The 21,730-nt window shown below is 45.8% G+C and overlaps 2 pseudogenes; one reads left to right on the top strand and one right to left on the bottom strand.

Moving 5' to 3' along the window:
* Nucleotides 1–16,561: 16,561 nt before the first annotated feature.
* Nucleotides 16,562–16,681, bottom strand: LOC134963588 (5S ribosomal RNA; annotated as a pseudogene).
* Nucleotides 16,682–21,240: 4,559 nt separating this feature from the next.
* Nucleotides 21,241–21,360, top strand: LOC134963587 (5S ribosomal RNA; annotated as a pseudogene).
* Nucleotides 21,361–21,730: the final 370 nt, after the last annotated feature.

Here is a 21,730-nt window from a genome sequence, read left to right as displayed (position 1 = left end):
AAGATATGTGGCCAAACAGAAGCAAATCTTGTCCCTCACCACACAACTGACCCTAAGGATGACATATAAACGCGATCTACTTAATGTAATATTTCTTTCTAAATTTCTCAGTAAGAAATTTTTGGCCTAGAGGTGCTGTAAAAAATTCTGATATTCTAGGGCGCCGTGATTCAAAAAAGTTTGGAAACCACTGACATAAGAAAACTCCAGTCTTTAGACTGCAGTAGACTATCAGCCCAAACATTGGTTGTGTCTCACTGCTACATCCTTGTCTCCTCGGCTGGTTCAGACCAGGGCAGGGTTTTTGGAAAATAGGAAAACCCCAGCTCTGTTTTCCCATCCTATTTTCCAATTCCCAGGCTCAGAGGTCCGGGGCTAGTTATTGATTTGGGGGAGGTCCCCACACATTTTTTTAACACTTCAGTAACATTATCATAATGCATTCAATGGACTGCATATTGGCTGCAAATTCCAGCGAAAAGTAAAGGGGTGTACACACACGGAGCGATTTGCACACATTGCTCTGTGGGGGTAATTCAGATCTGATCGCTAGCAGCGATTTTTGCTGTCCTGCGTTCAGAATGTCGCCACCTACAAGGCAACCAATCAGCTGCTCCGTACAATTGTATAGTATGCAAATTATAAATGTTACTTCAGTGCTGACTGGTTGCCATGGGCAACTTCTCCACTAGCTCACTTCTCCACATTTTTCACTGTTTCATGAATAGACCCCTTTAGTACTTAACTCCAAACCCTTAAATTGGGCCTAAATTGGGACAATTTTAAGTTAAGTCAGTAATGCAAGTGGGCGGGTACGGGTGGGTACGGCGTACCCTTAAGAATTTAGCCGTGGGTACACCGTACCCACCGCCGCCGGGCCGCCGCCCCTCCCTCCTCTGCTCACCGCCACTGCTGTGAGGCGAGGAGAGCACAGAGTTCGCCTCTCCTGCCCCTCAGTGGCTACCTTCAATTCAGCGCCGGCCCATGAGCCAATCAGAGCTCGCGGACCGGCAGCTAAGGCAGCCGGAACGCGAGCTTTGATTGGCTCATGGATCGGCGCTGAATTGAAGGAAGACACCCGCACCGCCGCCGGAGACTGAGGGGCAGGAGAGGCGCAGGCTGCACTCTCCTCCCCTCACACACACACAGGACAGCAGCAGCGGTGAGCAGCAGGGGAAGGGGGGGGGCATGTGTATCTGGCACTGGGGGCATATCTGGCACTGGGGGGACATATGTATCTGGCACTGGAGGCATATCTGGCACTGGGGGCATATCTGGCACAGGGGGGACATGTGTATCTGGCACTGGGGACATTTCTGTATCTGGCACTGGGGACATATCTGGCACTGTGGGGCAATGTGTATCTGGCACTGTGAGGCAATGTATATCTGGCACTCTGTGGGCATTTGTGCATCTGGCACTGTGGGGCAATGTGTATCTGGCACTGTGAGGCAATGTGTATCTGGCACTCTGGGGGCATTTGTGTATCTGGCACTGTGAGGCAATGAATGTATATCTGGCACTGTGGGGCAATGTGTATCTGGCACTGTGAGGCAATGTATATCTGGCACTCTGTGGGCATTTGTGTATCTGGAATTTCTTTGGTGTTAACTGCGCACTGAGGCCCTCTAGTGTTCGGATGAGCTGCTGCACTTAAAGGTGACCAACCTAAATACCAGCAAACATAAAATTAATTCTATTAGTGCTGCGCTCAATCCTAGTGTGTCAATGAGAATAGTGAGTGTTGATCATTTATAATGTTTAGTTGTTTCAGAAATTGTACCCTTGTTCCTCCTCCCCCTTCTCCTTCAGTGATGTACCCTAAAATGGGAGCTTTGTATGGCACAAATTTATAAATAGGAAAAAAAACCCAATGACCGGCATATATGTATAAAAAATGATTGACCAAATAGATCCTTTTTGAGCACTGTTAATAGCTTTTTATTTTTTGATAGTCCGCTTAAAGTCCACTACCGGACCGACCGGCGCCCAGGGGACGGCTGCACCAGGACGCACCACGGGTGACGGGGTTTGGTTAGCAGGAACCAGTCCGGATCCCCCTCCATTTCTATTTCTCTTATTGTTAACCTGAGGCTCCTTTGAACGTGAAGACCGGTGATTCTCTTTTTTTCTACAGCTGGACATTTTTGTGCACATAAAGTTTTGATAGACTTGACATTTAATGGATTTGCGGGACGCCACAATCCGACATTAGAGATTGGGCTATATACAGTTTTTTTAAGAGACTTCTATTTCAAGCGGACTTTAAGCGGACTATCAAAAAATAAAAAGCTATTAACAGTGCTCAAAAGGATCTATTTGGTCAATCATTTTTTATACATATATGCCGGTCATTGGGGGTTTTTTCCTATTTATAAATTTGTGCCATACAAAGCTCCCATTTTAGGGTACATCACTGAAGGAGAAGGGGGAGGAGGAACAAGGGTACAATTTCTGAAACAACTAAACATTATAAATGATCAACACTCACTATTCTCATTGACACACTAGGATTGAGCGCAGCACTAATAGAATTAATTTGTGTATCTGGCACTGTGAGGCAATGTGTATCTGGCACTGTGAGGCAATGTATATCTGGCACAGTGAGGCAATGTATATCTGGCACTCTGTGGGCATTTGTGTATCTGGCACTGTGAGGCAATGTGTATCTGGCACTGTGGGGCAATGTATATCTGGCACAGTGAGGCAATGTATATCTGGCACTGTGGGAGCATTTGTGTATCTAGCACAGTGAGGCAATGTATATCTGTCACTGTGGGGCAATGTATATCTGGCACTGTGGGGCAATGTGTATCTGGCACTGTGAGGCAATGTGTATCTGGCACTCTGGGGGCATTTGTGTATCTGGCACTGTGAGGCAATGAATGTATATCTGGCACTGTGGGGCAATGTGTATCTGGCACTGTGAGGCAATGTATATCTGGCACTCTGTGGGCATTTGTGTATCTGGCACTGTGAGGCAATGTGTATCTGGCACTGTGAGGCAATGTATATCTGGCACAGTGAGGCAATGTATATCTGGCACTCTGTGGACATTTGTGTATCTGGCACTGTGAGGCAATGTGTATCTGGCACTGTGAGGCAATGTATATCTGGCACAGTGAGGCAATGTATATCTGGCACTGTGGGAGCATTTGTGTATCTAGCACAGTGAGGCAATGTATATCTGTCACTGTGGGGCAATGTATATCTGGCACTGTGGGGCAACGTGTATCTGGCACTATTGGGGTCATACATGTATCTGGCACTATTGAGGTCATATGTGTATCTGCCCCTCCCCCCATATGTGTATCACGCCCCCATTTTCATTGGTCACAGTACCTATAAGACATTTTTTTCTACTTGCACCACTGAGTTAAGTACCTACCAACCACCGGCAGGCATGTTTGTTCCACAGTGGAAAGTTGGCAAATGATGAAATGAATAAAAATGTAACAGTTAAAATCGATGAATATAACAAATAAAAATGGGTTAGGAAGTATCAGCCAACGATAACAAGCTGGGAGCCGTTACAGGTATCAATTGTGTGGGAGCTCACTGATTAATGTATTGTATGAGAATAAATAGTGAAATATGATGTAATAGAAGTAAAATCGGTTAATGAGGATATGAAAATGAATGAGTGAAACACCTTGAAAATAATTATTTTCAAAAAGAGAGTTTTCTTACCTGGCAGATAATGAAGAAAAGTGTTTAAAAGTATAATGAGAATGAAAACTTAGTAATGAAATATATCAATTGTGGGAAACCTATCCAAATGAATGAAACTAGGGAACAATAAAACATATCAATGATTTGAATTGCGCTACAATAGTTTTGCCACCATATTTGTGAATCAGACTTAATTTTTTTTTTTATCCAGTGTTACATTTTCATACCGTGCGGGAAGAATTTATTGCGCGTTGCTTATGTTTGCGCGTACTGTGGATGCGTTTTCCAGCAAAACTTGCAAACAGTGACCAAGTGATGCCCTGATTTGTCAATTTACAGACCGTGTTTTCTACCACAAGGAGAAATATATTGCTTCTCTCCAGACGCCGACTTTCAAATAAGCTAATGCATCTCTGGAGCTGTAAAGTAAAAATGGAATAGATAATACAGTACAAAATTATAGCTGTGTCTCTACCTTTTTCTTAGTTTGTAAATGCTCTCACAGACATCTATAATCTCCTGCATAGTCTAATCCACAGGTTCTCAAACTCGGTCCTCCAGACCCCACACCGTTCAAGTTTTGCAGGTCACCTGTAGATTTTTAAAATGTGACAGTTGGTGATACACAGTGCACCGGCTGGGTGACATGGAAAACGTGAACTGTGTGGGGTCCTGAGGACTGAGTTTGAGAACCACTGGTCTAATCTATATTCCACTACTTGTGTCTGTAATGTGTTGATTTTCAGGTAAGTCCGCTATTGTGCTCATGGTTGGCACTGACTGGATCTGGGCCATACATTGTAATGGGAAGCTCAGTTTTCACCAGGAGCCCAGAAAAGGAGTACTGTTCTGTCATGTGGAGATCCCACAGGCCATGGCTTCCAGAACTACAGTAATCTCACTAGGCAGTCAATGTCCAACATAAGGATAACAACAATCACGGGCAATACAGAGGCCAAAGTCAGTGAAGATAGGAAAAGTTCAAGAACAATATAACAAGTCATGCTTGGGGTCAGTCAGTATCAAGAACAAGGCTAATCAGTGCCAGAATTAAGCATGGGCACGGTTAACATAGATTTTGTTTTGGACATTCAAAAAAGTTATTCCCAGTTCCTTCAAGTTAAACTGAAGCTCCGTGATCAACAACTTCAGTGTCGGACTGGGGCATGAAGGGCCCACCGGGGGAATGCACTAATAGAGGCCCATACTTAAGGGTGTGGCCAGCCTCTACAGAGGCTTGAAATACACAATAGTCTAGTGCAGTGTAATGCAACATATCTACCATGTATAATACAAGTGCACAGTCTGGAACCTGATCCCTAGAGGAAGGAGTGGGAACTCAAGCAGTGGGGCCTACCGGTGGTTTCCCTTGTACCCCTGTGGGCCAGTCCGACCCTGGGTCTATTCATGAAGCAGTGAAAAGTGAGCAGAAGTGAGCCAGTGGAGAAGTTGCCCATGGCAACCAATCAGCTGCTCCGTACAATTTTATAGTATGCAATTTATAAATGTTACTTCAATGCTGATTGGTTGCGATGGGCAACTTCTCCACTGGCTCACTTCTCCACACTTTTCACTGCTTTATGAATAGACCCCCTGGAGTGTCCGTGGCCTAAATGATAAAGTTGAAAGGTCCTTGGTGTTATCTCAGGTCAAGATATATAATGTTGACATTGTTTGTCTCCAGGAGACCCAGTTCTCTGGTAGTTGTATTATGGCTTTGAATAAACAATAGGTGGGATGGATGCATCATTCCATTTTCTCCCCTAATTCTAGTGGCGCTTCTGTCCTGGTTAACAAATGCCTTAATGTTGGTCTAAACACTGCTCAGCATCAAGCACAAGTACAACAATGTTACGACACCCGAATCACCAATTCCTATAACCCAGCTACTGAGGACTTCACCTGTAGCAGTCATCTTTCCCATAGAGAATGGTATTCTCACTGGTACTCCGGTACCCCCAGGACATAAACTCAAGGTAGCAGGAGCTTATAACAGAATCCAGCTAGTGGTAACAAGGAAATGGTTGGAAACGGTCACCAAATCCTCTTTATACCACATTCATGCACTTTACTTGATAGCTTGTTGTTATTCAATTACAAAACCCTTAATTAAATATCACATTTCAATATTCTGCCATACCCAGGATTTAAACCTATAACCTGAATAACAAAGAGCTATCAAGTTAAGTTCATGAATGTCATATAGGTATTATCGATGGAAGAGGTTAATCTAAATGGTATGCTGAGGTATAGCTGGAGCGTGACGCAGTCAGGATCCCTCCTGTCGGGATCCCGACAGTCAGATTACCGATGCCAGAATCCCGACACTATTCGGAATGCAGATACCGGCATCCCGAATAGGTAGACATCCCACCGTCAGAATCCCGACAGCCAGGATGCCGAACGTCCTCACACCGCGACGCTGAGGAGGTAAGCCCCGGGGGAGGTTAGGTTTAGGCTGCGGCGGGAGGGTCAGGGTTAGGCACCCCCTCCGAGGGTTAGGCTGCGGCCCGGGAGGGTTAGGTTTAGGCAGCAGGGACGGGAGGGTAGGTTTAGGCACTAACTGGGGAAAGGTTAGGGTTAGGCACTAAGGGGGAGGTTAGGGTTAGGCAGCGGGTAGGGAGGGTTAGGGTTAGGGCGGTAGGGGAGAGGGTATAGCACCCCTTACTCCTGTCGGCTTATGCTCAATCAGGCCAGCGGGATCCCGACGTTCAAAATATCGACGTCGGGATCCCGCCTGCCGATTTCCCGTACTGCTCCCACTGGAGCTGCTGACAAGAACAACACAGACTGGGAACCAGGAGAGAAAGGTGTTGTCATTACAGAGTACTTTACCAGCGCAGTCTGGATCACCTCTGAGCTATCTTTGAATCATGTAGGTACACACCGGAAAGCTCTTTGTGGTATAACTTGTTTATATATTGAAACTGGAACGGATCATAATTCAAACTGATAGTCAAAACAGTATATCTGTGCATGAGCTGCCATCATGCATGCTCCATCTCTCTCCTTCATGCAACCTTCAGAATACAGGAACAAACAAGTGTAAGACATACATCACAGACTGTAAAACACATAACATATATACAACAGCTCCACCTGCTGTCCCTACTGTGTAACACATCAAGTCTGAATCTATTGAATGCTGTTTCTCAACAAAAGGGTCACAGCAGACGGAGCTAGGCTGAGGTATAGCTGGAGCTGCTGACAGGCACAACACAGACTGGGAACCAGTAGAGAAAGGGACACAGCAGACAGAGCTAGGCTGAGATATAGCTGGAGCTGCTGACAGGCACAACACAGACTGGGAACCAGTAGAGAAAGGGACACAGCAGACAGAGCTAGGCTGAGATATAGCTGGAGCTGCTGACAGGCACAACACAGACTGGGAACCAGGAGAGAAAGGGTCACAGCAGACAGAGCTAGGCTGAGGTATAGCTGGAGCTGCTGACAGGCACAACACAGACTGGGAACCAGGAGAGAAAGGGTCACAGCAGACAGAGCTAGGCTGAGGTATAGCTGGAGCTGCCAACAGGCACAACACAGACAGGGAACCAGGAGAGAAAGGGTCACTGCAGACAGCTAGGCTGAGATATAGCTGGAGCTGTTGACAGGCACAACACAGACTGGGAACCAGGAGAGAAAGGGTCACAGCAGACAGAGCTAGGCTGAGGTATAGCTGGAGCTGCCAACAGGCACAATACAGACTGGGAACCAGGAGAGAAAGGGTCACAGCAGACAGAGCTAGGCTGAGGTATAGCTGGAGCTGCCGACAGGCACAACACTGCTATACAGCTGGAGGGTTCACACAAGTTGGTTCGCTACCTTTATACGTCTGATGTTTCAGCTAGCCTACAGTATATCAATATATACAGCCAGGTGAGCTTTAATTTAATCCAGTGTCCCATAATGACAATAAGGGAATTGATGGGATCATTATCCTACATGGATAAGCAGTTGCACATTCATCCATCAACCAGGAGCTCGACTACCCAGATGTGTGGCCAGACTGAAGGACAATCCCATCGTGCAGATATTGGGGGTCATTCCGACCTGATCGCACGCTGACGTTTTTCGAAGCGCAGCGATCAGGTCACTACTGCGCATGCGCCACAATGCACAGGCGCGTCACATGGGTACAAAGCAGATCGTTGCTGAGCGATGGATTTAACGAAGAATCCATTCGCACAGCCGATCACAAGGAGATTGACAGGAAGAGGGCGTCTATGGGTGTCAATTGACCGTTTTCTGGGAGTGTTTGGGAAAACGCAGGCGTGTCCAAGCGTTTGCAGGGCGGGTGTCTGACGTCAATTCCGGGATCAGACAGGCTGAAGTGATCACAGCGGCTGAGTAAGTTCTGGGCAACTCAAATTACACAAAACTTTTTTTGCAGAGCTCGGCTGCACAGGCGTTCGCACACTTGCAAAGCGAAAATACACTCCCCTATAGGCGGCGACTATCTGATCGCAGCGCTGCGAAATTAGCTAGTGAGCCATCAAATCGGAATGACCCCCATTGAGCGGCAGAATTGGCCCACCTTCAGTAGTGATTGTAATACTGTAGTAACAGTTTTAGTAATTGTTGTTTGTTTAAAATGAGTTCTACAGCTTATTTAATTGAGCTGAACTTGGGGCAAGTCCCATTTATGCCCTACTCCCCTCTCTATTTTACATTGGCTCTTTGATTCCTTATAACTATACATGAGACAGGTGGGGCGGAGGTTACAAATGTCATTCGCAGCTGACTGATGCGGAATCCATTCCTGTTTGTGACAATGACCTGCCCTAGATGAATCAGCCGAAACTAATGTATGTGATTTGTCACTGCAGTTATGTAGCCACACACTGGTGGTGTATAGAGCCCCGAGGCCGGGATTAAGGAGTCAGAGACACAATTAGCTTCTTTGGACAGACCTATACCACAAACACTCCAGTGATAAGCTGGATGCATCATTCTGCACTGGTTACTGTGAGGGGGATTTATTTGTTGTACTCTAGATGTAGATTAATTCCACGTTTCACATGGTTCAGAAAAGAGTCCTGGCCCTGATCATGTTGGAGATCCCACATGTCAGCATAAACTCTGACTCTGGTTTCATGGATTCGCTTCTCCAGCAGGTTATAACAGCGTGCGGAGGGGCTCTGGAGGATGTTGCCATAGTAACGCTTCCTTGATCTTCCGTAACAGCATCATATGCCCATACATTGAAGGGCAACGGCTGGAAAGCATGAAGCACCAGACAGACGGATTCCTGTGCATAAGGAAGACTGGAGTGCAGCAATCAGCATCTGTCACCCGACTTAACGCTTCCCGTACTCTAAAAAACACAAGGCGGGGGCTTTCCTCCCTGCTTACCCTGTAGCTGGTGTTACCAGTTTCATTGTCCACTTATGCTGCCTCTCCACATTATCTCATGGCACAAAGTAAGTAAGCTATAAGGACTCCGCAACACAAGCCATCTAGCATTGCAGGGGTTAATTACAAAGGTTGACGACTGGCAGACGTTACGGAGGAGATCCATTTCTTGATAGATAATGTAATCCCATGCTGGATTACTCTCCGGGCACTTCAGGCAAATGCCTGATGGGCCGGGCCGACTTAAGAGCCTGGCCAAGCACCTCTGTTCAGCCGCCCGACATACTGTACAGAAATATGGGGATGTGCCGCTAGCCCCCTTGTCATGCACGTGCGCTAGTATGCTGGGGCCATTTCAGACCCCCAGTCGATCTCTGGCAGTGACAGAGAAACAGCATGGCACTGACTGGGTGGTAAATCGTATTCAACATTTAGAGAGACTAGGCACTTTGGGGCTCATGCTAAGAGACATAATTTGCATCTAAACTATCAGCAATAAATGCATCCTGCTTGGTAAGGATAATATATGTAGTGGCTTTACTCAGGGAGAAAACAGTAGTATATGCATCTGGTTTACTACAAGAAAAAGTAATACAGGTTGAGTATCCCTTATCCAAAATGCTTGGGACCAGAGGTATTTTGGATATCGGATTTTTCCGTATTTTGGAATAATTGCATACCATAATGAGATATCATGGTGATGGAACCTAAGTCCAAGCACAGAATGCATTTATGTTACATATACACCTTATACACACAGCTGAAAGGTAATTTTAGCCAATATTTTTTGTAACTTTGTGCATTGAACAAAGTGTACCTATAGTCCCACAATTCATTTATGTTTCATATACACCTTATACACACAGCCTGAAGGTCATTTAATACAATATTTTTAATAACTGTGTGTATTAAACAAAGTTTGTGTACATTGAGCCACCAAAAAACAAAGGTTTCACTATCTCACTCTCACGCAAAAAAGTCCGTATTTCGGAATATTCCGTATTTCGGAATATTTGGATATGGGATACTTAACCTGTAGTATATGTGCCTGGGTTACACCAGGAGAGAACAGTAGTATATGTGCCTGGGTAACACCAGGAGAGAACAGTAGTATATGTGCCTGGGTAACACCAGGAGAGAACAGTAGTATTTGTGCCTGGGTAACACCAGGAGAGAACAGTAGTATATGTGCCTGGGTAAAACCAGGAGAGAACAGTAGTATATGTGCCTGGGTTACCCCGGGAGAGAACAGTAGTATATCTATGTGCCTGGGTTACACCAGGAGAGAACAGCAGTATATGTTCCTGGGTTACATCAGAAGAGAACAGTAGTATATGTGCCTGGGTTACACCAGGAGACAACAGTAGTATATGTGCCTGGGTTACACCAGGAGAGAACAGTAGTATATGTGCCTGGGTTACACCAGGAGAGAACAGTAGTATATGTGCCTGGGTTACACCAGGAGAGAACAGTAGTATATGCATAGGCAAACGCAGGGGGGGTTTCTGGTTGCCTGGAAACCCCCCTCCACTTGGCAAACGGCTCAAATTATGGCAACAATAGCAATGGTATATAATATGATTAGATTACTAGTGCTGCAGAAACATCATGCAGTTTAAAGGACAGAGCAGAGTTGCTGCGCAAGCACAGTGGTAGCAGCTTCTTCTACTGAGTTTTCTGTGCGTGTGAATCTGACTCTTCAATCAGTGCACTGGACCAGAGAGTAGCTACCAGGAAGAAGAGACAGGAGCCTTACCATGAGGTGGGAGAATGTGAGCTTAGAAAGTGCAGTACTGGTTCTATTATGTTTGTGTAATTATTTATTACGGGATGTTTAATCTTTTCCTGACCACTTATTTTATATTATTTAAATGTTTGATACATCCTATACTATAGACCATCTACAGTATTAAATATTAATACTGTATTCCATACCATATCCAGTGTATAAAAAGACCATTAATGTCCAGGGTTATTATTAGGTTCTTCTACCGCTCCCCCAGACTCCCACACTTGCTCTAATGTTCCACAGATTGGGAGATTGTGAACTGCATTTGGAAACCCCCCTCGAGAAATCCTGCGTTTGCCACTGGTATATGTGCCTGGGATACACCAGGAGAGAACAGTAGTATACTGTATGTGCCTGGGTTACACCAGGAGAGAACAGTAGTATATGTGCCTGGGTTATACTTACCGATATTCTGGCTGCTCTCTGCGGGAGAGAGCAGCCAGGTCGGCTCAGCGGGCGGCAGGGGAGGCTGTGCTGTAAAGGAGGGGGTGGCCGGAGGCAGGACAGGGGCGGAGCAAGGGTGGGCCGGGGGCGGAGCAAGGGTGGGGTCACAGTGACACCTCCTTTAAGCCACGCCCCCGCTCTGTAATGGCGCTATCACCGGCATTACACTGCAGGGGGCGTGGCTATGATGACGCGATTCAGCAAGAATCGCGTCATCGACTGCCCGGACCGCCCACTTTACACACTAAGTGGGCGGACGGGCAGGGGGGACCCCGCAAATCGGGAGACTTGCCTGCTCTTCCGGGGGGCCGGGAGGGTCACCCGATTTTCGGGAGCCTCCCGGCCATTCCGGGAGAGTAGGCAAGTATGGCCTTGGTTACACCAGGAGAGAACAGTAATATATGTGCCTGGGTTACACAAGAAGAGAACAGTAGTATATGTGCCTGGGTTACACCAGGAGAGAACAGTAGTATATGTGCCAGGGTTACACCAGGAGAGAACAGTAGTATATGTGCCTGGATTACAACAGTAGAGAACAGTAGTATATGTGCCTGGGTAACACCAGGAGAGAACAGTAGTATATGTGCCTGGGTTACACCAGGAGAGAACAGTAGTATATGTGCCTGGGTTACACCGGGAGAGAGCAGTAGTGTATGTGCCTGGGTTACACCAGGAGAGAACAGTAGTATATGTGCCTGGATTACAACAGTAGAGAACAGTAGTATATGAGTAGAGTATATACTGTATAATGGGTGCAGAGGGGCCCCTGGGTTGGGCCCCCTTATCTCCTCCATTTGTATGGGTTAGGACAGGGGTCAGCAACCCATGGCTCCGAAGCCGCATGCAGCTCTTTCAGCCATCTGCTGTGGCTCCCTCCTAGGGGGCTACAACTCCAGCAGTCTGGGACTTCTCCTCCATGCAGTGCACTCTCCGCCATTCCCAGGAGTGGATTGCGGGTCCGCCTTGCGTCACGCCACGACATCACCACGTCGACGCACCACGGACCCGTCAGGCACCCGCACCCAGAGAAGGCGCAGTGGCAGACAAACGGACCGTCGGCGCTGAGCCCACGCCCCCAGCAGCTGCAGCAGCCCATCGCCTCCACAGCACAGCAGGGACGCAGGGAGAGACCACTGTAGCCTGGCCATTACCAATTCACAGACAAGTAGGCGGCCGCGGCAGCCCTCTATCCCCTTCCCTACTGCACCTCCCCATCCTATATTATATGTATATAAATGAATATACAGTATTAAATATATATATATATCTACTAGGTGCTTCATCGCGCCCTACGGGCGCTCTTCACACCGTCGCAAGGACAGGGGTGACGGGGCCAGGACAGGGGCGACGGGGCCAGGACAGAAATGACAGGGACAGGATAGGGGTGACAGGACCAGGGTAGGGGCTGCAGGACCAGGACAGGGGTGACAGGGCCAGGATAGGGTTGACGGCTGCCGGGCACTGTGGTAAGGGGAGACTGGGAGTGACTGGTTAGCCCCCAGGAGATGCTGTGGCTGGAGGGAGGAGGGGGCTGGAGCCTGCAAGCAGCGCGGACTTCTGCATCGCTGCCCGCCGGCTAAAGTGTGAGAAGGAGCTGGGCGCACCTCACTGCGGGCGGCAGTGCTGCAGCTAGCGGTGGGGTTAGCGGGGCTGGAGATAACAGGGGCAGTTCAGAACCTGCACAGCGGCAGGTGCCCCACAAAACTGCAGCTAAGAAGCGTGGAGTGTGCCAGAAAGTGACGCTCCTCCGCGCCAGAGAGCCCCTGCTGAGTATGCTGATGTGGGGGGTCAAGTACACAGTGAGCCGGTGCCTGTCTGTCTGTATGGCATACCTCCTCACACACCCCCATACCTCCCAACTGTCCCGATTTTTGTGGGACAGTCCCATTTTTTTTTGGTCTGTCCCGCTCTCCCACCCGCGGGCCGCAGTGTCCCGCGGTGGGGGGGGGCAGTTGGGAAGCTCCTGTACTCGCTGTTCTGCTTAGCAGAGCAGCGGTGAATAGACACACAGCGTCTATTTAGTGGAGCCGGATTAAGGGGGGGGGCCCAGGGGGTACGACCGCGGGCCCCACAGTTTTAGGGGGCCCCCCGGCTGGAGTAGCTCTATCCCAGCTCTGAAGCTCCCCCGTCCAGCCAGTAACAGCAGCAGCATTGTGCTACAGTCAGCACACGCTGCTGCGTGTTGGCAGGTCTGTGGTGTTGCAGGGAGGTAGCAGCCTCCCTGCTTTCTTCTGCCTGTGCGGGTGTGTAGGGGGGAGCGACCACCCCCTCTGGATTTACCCCTAGCTGAGGGGCCAAAATCCCATTAAAAAAAAAATCCCTGGAATTTGCATAAGGGGGCGTGGTCACATGGGCCACGATTAGGCCACGCTCCCGAACCCACAGCAGGCACAGCAATGAGATAAGGGCATGCCAGCAGCTCACAGAGCGCTGGGCATGCCCCCTCACTGACGGAAACGGGGCGTGGCTCGCGATCGTGGGGCCTCCTGCGAAGCCACGCCCATTTTCGTTGGCCACGCTCCCTTATCACTGGGCGTGTGTCCCTCCTTCTGCCTGAATAAAGCTGTGAGGTATGCACCCCTGCCTGTGCCATGCCTATACCATCTGCTTCTGCTCCTAGTCTCCTTTAGATTTTCCCAGATCTGTGACTCATTTGACTAACGCCTCCCAGTGTTGTGACTCCGCCCAGCGTTAGCAAATGAGGCACAAAGTCACAGATCTGGGCTAATATATAGGATATATATATATATATATATATATATATATACTAGCTGAATACCCATGCTTCACTACGGGATGAGGATAGTAAATTAGAATTATAGATGTTCGTTAATTTACGTTAATTGTAGATCTACTATATAGGCATATCTTGATTCCCCGACCCACTTTGTGTAGTGGCCGGACCCCTTTTTTGTCCCACAAGGGACACTGCTCATCCCACTACATAACTCTCAGTATGTGGCTTCTTGCTGCCTCCATTCCCCTCCTCACATCATGTCAGTGCCCCTGTGAAATTATTGATTTATTTACAGTTTCTTATATAGCGCAGCACATTATGCATCTCCTGATATACTTTGTGCTGCTGGGGGATCCCGCTACTTCCACTATATAACTCTCAGTGTGTGGGTTCGTGCAACCTCCATTCCCCTCCTCACATCATGTCACTGCCCCTGTCACATGCAGCCCTGTCCTGCCTGACATATCATGCATCTCCTAATATACTCTGTGCTGCTGGGGACCCTGCTCCCCCTCACATCATGTCACTGCCACTGTCATATATAGCCCTGTCATCACTGACATATCATGCATGTCCTGATATACTCTGTGCTGCTGTCCCATGCCTAGGGGTGCTAGGGGTGTCTTCCCCCCACAATGTTTGTTTCCAGATTATAAATCATAGGTGTACCAAGTTTGGTGTAAATTGGTCCAGGCATTCCAGAGTTATAGTGTCTCCTGATATACTCTGTGCTGCTGTCCCCCCTTGGGGTGTATTACCCCCACAGTGTTTGTTCCCAGATTGTAAGTCATATGTGTACCAAGTTTGGTTTAAATTGCTGCAGGCATTTCGGAATTATGCTGGAACATACATATACACATACATACATACATACATACATACATACATACATACATACATAATACACACATATATACATACAGTATATATATACATACATACATACATACATACATACATACATACATTCATACATTTTTGGTGATTTCCGTGGATGAACAGTGACATTTGTAAAACCAGCTCTTGACATGATTTGCTGACATGCTGTTGACCGTCTCTATGTGAGACACACCTGTGAGTGGTAATACATTTCTTCATCAATAAGGAAGTGGTGAGTGCCTGTATTTTCTCTGGATATATTTTGGACTTCTTTGGAGCCCTTTATGGAGCACCGCCCATGTTGTGGACTGCAGCAGTGAGTGTGGACCTAATGGATAGATAGATAGATATATATATATATATATATATATATATATATATATATATATATATAAAATATGGCAAAGTGACAGCACTCTATGTCTAAAGTCAAAAATTAATTGGTGCAAGGTCCTAATGATTGATATACACACTCACTTTTCCCATGGCTGAAAAAAGAATTAGACCAGCACTCACGTTTTAGTTGAAGAAAAAAAGGGGTTTTTTATTCCTGATAAGACATCAAGGATACGTCAAGGATACACCCCACTGTTTACAGTACGCCCAACAGCCGTTTCAACACTTGGTGGTCTTCATCAGGGGCAGCTGTCACTCTGTCAGGAGCTATCTTAAATAGCGGAGAGGGCGCCAGAATGTCCGAACGGGATGGCCGGAAGCAGCGCGTCATAGCTGCTATCTGATTGGCTCCTGCCCGCACGTGTGATGCGTTGCTAGGGTACACAAACCCGGCTCTCTCCTTAGTGACCTGCTCCAGCAGCGTAACAGTAGTGTAGAGTGGGACGATCTGTATTGTAGATACAGCGGCATGCAAATGGAATTGTTGCTGTCTGTAATCCCGGGCACAAGTACACTTGTAGAGTGTTTAACCCCACAGTGCGCCAGCGGCACGGAGACACTGACAGCTCAATAATGAAAAATTGGAATACAATAACACAAAATAGAATATAGATATATAGGGCAAACGGACCAAACAATATCAACCTGCGTAGCAATGGTAATAAACAGCTCAGAGAAAATTGATTATAGCATACCACCACTTTAGCATGATATGAAAGAAGGTGGCAGTGGTGACATGTCGCTCAAGGGTTATAAATGCAATTTCTACACTTCACAGCACAACCTGCACAGCAAAGGTGATAAACGGCTCAGAGCAATGTTAATTATAGCATACTACTTTAGCATAATATAAAAGACAGTGGCACTGGTGACATGTCACTCGGCGGTTATAGATGCAATTTTTACACTCCACCATAACGGAGTGAATTAATCATGGCTAAAAGGATCAATTGAATCCAACAGGTATAGAGTACCGCAGTGTGGAAACCAGATAATGCCCTGCATACAGCGGGAATGCAAATTGGTCAGTATAGGACAATCATGTCCCAGGGTACCGTACCCAGTATTCCCATACCCTCTCCAAGTATGGTACTGACTGGGCCCAACGCTGCTTAATTGCCAAGATCGGACGAGATTGGATGATTTCCAGCGTGGTAAGATGGTATCCAATAGTCGTATCCATATCTAACCGTATTGAGTGGTGTGAATATCTTCACCTGTGTCACAACCAAATTGCCTCATAATCTGTGTGATAATGTAAATATAAGAAGAACCGTCCACCGATAATTATGATACAACACCTAGTATTCCCACCTTGTCTCCAAATGCGGTACTTACTAGGCCCATCACTGCTTAATTGCCAAGATCAGACGGGATCGGATGGGATCCAGTGTGGTATGGTAGTATCAATCAATGCGGTGTGCAGTTATGGGTCCATTACGCAATGGACAAGAGCCCAATTGGCCCAGTGAGTGAGAGACCAAATCAGTGAGCATAAACAGGTGTAAAGTAATTAACATGACACACGGCGGTGTCTAAGAAAAATAAACCAGAACATTTGTCTCAGTATGTAATTCTACCGAGTCACAGGAAGCATCCTAAACGGAATTCCTCATTAAGCCCATTCGGGGCCAATGATTGCAATCTGTCAATCCATTGGTGTTCTCTTTGCAAAAGCATTTTATTGCGGTCACCACCCCTTTGTAGTGGTGGGATCTGATCCAAGATACAACACTTGAGTTGATTGATGGAATGTTTAGCCTCCATGAAATGTCTTGCAACAGGTAAGGTTGAAAAGTCACTTGAAATTCCACCCTGTGTGATGCTCTTTTTGATAGTAGAACGATGCTGACTTAAACGTTCTTTCAGCATCCTACTGGTCTTCCCAACATATAACAGATTGCATGGACATTTCAACACATAGACTACAAATTTGCTATTGCAGTCAAGTCTCTGTCTGATAGTATAGGTCTTCTTGTCCTGAGGGTTAGTGAACCGATTGCCAAGTAGCAGGAATGAACAGTTTGGACAGCCCGTGCATTTGAAAACCCCTGTTTTAATAGTTAACCAATTAGAGGCTGCACTCTTCTTTCTCTTAGAGAAATCTGTTACAACCAACATGTCTTTCAGATTGGGTCCTCGTTTATATGCGAATCGAGGTGGTTGCGGAATGGCTTTTGATAATTCTGGATCCGTATCAATAAGGTGCCAATGTTCTTGTATCTTATTACGGATAAATCGAGAAGCAGTCGTATACATACTGACAAAGTTAAACCTGTCATTGTCTTTGGCAGTAGAGGCGTCTTTTTTAGATAGGAGTTCATTCCTTTTTATTTGGCCAATTTTTTTGAGTGCCAAATCGATCTCTTCCTTGGAGTATCCACGATCAAGGAAACGTTGACTCATTGATTGTAGAGCCGGTGGTATTGCTAGTGGGTCAGAGGTAATGCATATCACCCTAAGCAACTGCGAAAATGGTAGTCCTCTTTTGAGGGGTGCCGGATGGAAGCTTGTTGAGAGTAAGAGCGTATTCCTGTCTGAGGGTTTACAATGAATCCGAGTAGTCAAAGTATTACTGGACAAAAGAACGGATACGTCCAGAAAATTTATTTCTGTTTTGCTGAACGTGAGGCTGAATCTGATGGTGCCAGGGAGTGAGTTTAGATGGTCAATGAAAGTCAGAAGTGTTTTCTCTCCCCCATGCCAAATGAAAAATAAATCATCAATATATCTGACATATGTTGACAAAAATCGACCAAAAAGGGGGTGACCCGTGATGTGTTCTTGTTCATATATAGACATGAAAATATTAGCATAAGCTGGGGCCATGTTAGACCCCATAGCGGTGCCCTGTTTTTGTAAAAAGAAGAAGTTTTCAAATAAAAAATAGTTCTTATTCAAAATTAGGTCAATGAGTGACACCATGTATTCTGTTGGGGGTCCAAAATACCCATCACTTTCTGTTATTAATCGTCTGCATGATTCAATGCCCAAAGCATGAGGAATATTTGTATAAAGACTTGAGACGTCCAGTGTGACCAACAGTGCATCATCCGGAACATGTTTGATGTTTTCCAGTTTCATTAAGAAATCGGTCGTGTCTTCAATGTAGCTGGCTGCACTTTTGGCAAGTGGTTGTAGATAAAAGTCTACAAGCTGAGAAAGTGGTTGGCATAGAGAACCCTGTGCCGAGATAATCGGCCGCCCCGGGGGCTGTGCTAGGGATTTGTGTATCTTGGGTAATGTGTAAAGAATCGGAGTTTTGGGGTGAGGCGTAGTCAAAAAATCAGCAGTGGTCTGATTAATATACCTGTTACTGACTCCCAAATTGATTATTGAATCAATTTCCTTTTTATAAGTCCATGTGGGGTCAAAAGTAAGTTTTTGATAACAGGTTGAGTTTGATAATTGTCCATAAGCCTCTTGTACATAATAGTCAAAGTCAAGTAGGACTATGCCTCCTCCTTTGTCCGCAGACCTGATGACCAATTGGTTGTCATTCTGTAGAGATTTAATGGCAGCTCTTTCTCCCTTAGTTATGTTGGAATAACTGGGTTTTTGTTCCTTGATGTAGGGCATCGTATCCCTTTTAAGTACCCTTAAGAAGGTGTGGATTGAGGAATTGAGGGTCGGTGGATCGAACTGACTGGGTTTCTTCAAAGGACAGTGTGGTGTTGTAGACGCCTCCGTTGTAATGGTTGGACTAGGCGAGTTAGAAAAGTAGTCTTTAAGGCGCAGTTGTCTTCCCAATTTATATAGATCAACCTGCCATTGGAAACTATCCTGTCCAACAGTAGGTACAAAGGTTAATCCCTTACTCAAGACAGAGAGTTCATCACTCGTCAGTTTGTGTTTGGATAAATTGAAGACTACCGATGTCTGTATTTTGTTCTCCATTATTGTTTTTTTGCTCTTCCTTTTTCTCCCACCTCTACGGGTGGGTAAAGCGGGTTTTTTGGAGCCCTCCTATTACGTTCAGATCTTGAAAGGTAAGTAGTCTCTTGTGCAGATGCTGTTGGTGCATCAGAATCACTTGCTGACGTCTGAGATCTGCTATCAATGTCTGTGAAGGGTGTGTTAGGTCTTCTTCCTCCACGTCTCTGTTGGGGTCGGTATTTGCGTGGCTCACTGCGCGACACCCAGGGATATACCCTATTCTCCTTATAGTCCAATTTGACTTGTTTATACTTATTCTTCTTAAATTTTAACAAGTCACCACGGAATTTGTCAATGTCCTTATTCAGTTTGGAAAAAAGACCACTGTCAGGGGATTGTATCGTCCTAAATAATTCAGACGCCTCTAATTCGGAAATATCTTTTCTGATTTCCGTAAGGTCTAAACCTGCCTGTTCAATTACAAGAAGCATTAAATCCTGGGAACATTTATTCAAAATATTGCACCATTTTGTACAAAAGTCATTGTTATGTCTCCCCAGTGTGGGTTGATTGTGTAATCTAAACCCTCTGGGGATAAGGGATTCTTTGTAATATTGAGAGAGGGTTAGGCCATGCAGATGTAGCTCAACTTCTCTCTTTTTAAGTCTCAGTAAATCATGTATAAATTCCTCTGGACTATCTCTATCAAATGCCAGGGATTCGGTATTATCAAAAAGTATCCGTTCCGCATCTGATTTATCGAATTGAAGAACAGCGATTAAATCTTTGTTAGCGCTGGTAGACATTTATATGTACAGGGGTTTTTTTGAAAAAAATGGAAAAAAGTTTTTTTTGTGAAAAGAATGAAAAAAATGAAAAAGCACAATGACAATCATACGTTGTTGTATGCAACTGAACAAAAAATAGAGATCATTAAATGTTCATGAAAAAAATATATGAAAAAAAAAATTGTGTTTTGAAACAAAAAAATGTGATAGGTTAATCTCTATTATAGAGATTATAATCACACAGACTGGTGCAAGTCAAAAAAATTGATACAAAATATGGCAAAGTGACAGCACTCTATGTCTAAAGTCAAAAATTAATTGGTACAAGGTCCTAATGATTGATATACACACTCACTTTTCCCATGGCTGAAAAAAGAATTAGACCAGCACTCACGTTTTAGTTGAAGAAAAAAAGGGGTTTTTTATTCCTGATAAGACATCAAGGATACGTCAAGGATACACCCCACTGTTTACAGTACGCCCAACAGCCGTTTCAACACTTGGTGGTCTTCATCAGGGGCAGCTGTCACTCTGTCAGGAGCTATCTTAAATAGCGGAGAGGGCGCCAGAATGTCCGAACGGGATGGCCGGAAGCAGCGCGTCATAGCTGCTATCTGATTGGCTCCTGCCCGCACGTGTGATGCGTTGCTAGGGTACACAAACCCGGCTCTCTCCTTAGTGACCTGCTCCAGCAGCGTAACAGTAGTGTAGAGTGGGACGATCTGTATTGTAGATACAGCGGCATGCAAATGGAATTGTTGCTGTCTGTAATCCCGGGCACAAGTACACTTGTAGAGTGTTTAACCCCACAGTGCGCCAGCGGCACGGAGACACTGACAGCTCAATAATGAAAAATTGGAATACAATAACACAAAATAGAATATAGATATATAGGGCAAACGGACCAAACAATATCAACCTGCGTAGCAATGGTAATAAACAGCTCATGGAGGCTAAACATTCCATCAATCAACTCAAGTGTTGTATCTTGGATCAGATCCCACCACTACAAAGGGGTGGTGACCGCAATAAAATGCTTTTGCAAAGAGAACACCAATGGATTGACAGATTGCAATCATTGGCCCCGAATGGGCTTAATGAGGAATTCCGTTTAGGATGCTTCCTGTGACTCGGTAGAATTACATACTGAGACAAATGTTCTGGTTTATTTTTCTTAGACACCGCCGTGTGTCATGTTAATTACTTTACACCTGTTTATGCTCACTGATTTGGTCTCTCACTCACTGGGCCAATTGGGCTCTTGTCCATTGCGTAATGGACACATAACTGCACACCGCATTGATTGATACTACCATACCACACTGGATCCCATCCGATCCCGTCTGATCTTGGCAATTAAGCAGTGATGGGCCTAGTAAGTACCGCATTTGGAGACAAGGTGGGAATACTAGGTGTTGTATCATAATTATCGGTGGACGGTTCTTCTTATATTTACATTATCACACAGATTATGAGGCAATTTGGTTGTGACACAGGTGAAGATATTCACACCACTCAATACGGTTAGATATGGATACGACTATTGGATACCATCTTACCACGCTGGAAATCATCCAATCTCGTCCGATCTTGGCAATTAAGCAGCGTTGGGCCCAGTCAGTACCATACTTGGAGAGGGTATGGGAATACTGGGTACGGTACCCTGGGACATGATTGTCCTATACTGACCAATTTGCATTCCCGCTGTATGCAGGGCATTATCTGGTTTCCACACTGCGGTACTCTATACCTGTTGGATTCAATTGATCCTTTTAGCCATGATTAATTCACTCC

Source organism: Pseudophryne corroboree, chromosome 9 (assembly GCF_028390025.1).
Source record: "Pseudophryne corroboree isolate aPseCor3 chromosome 9, aPseCor3.hap2, whole genome shotgun sequence".
Classification (NCBI taxonomy): Eukaryota; Metazoa; Chordata; class Amphibia; order Anura; family Myobatrachidae; genus Pseudophryne; species Pseudophryne corroboree.
This window is presented reverse-complemented; position numbering and strand designations above follow the sequence as displayed.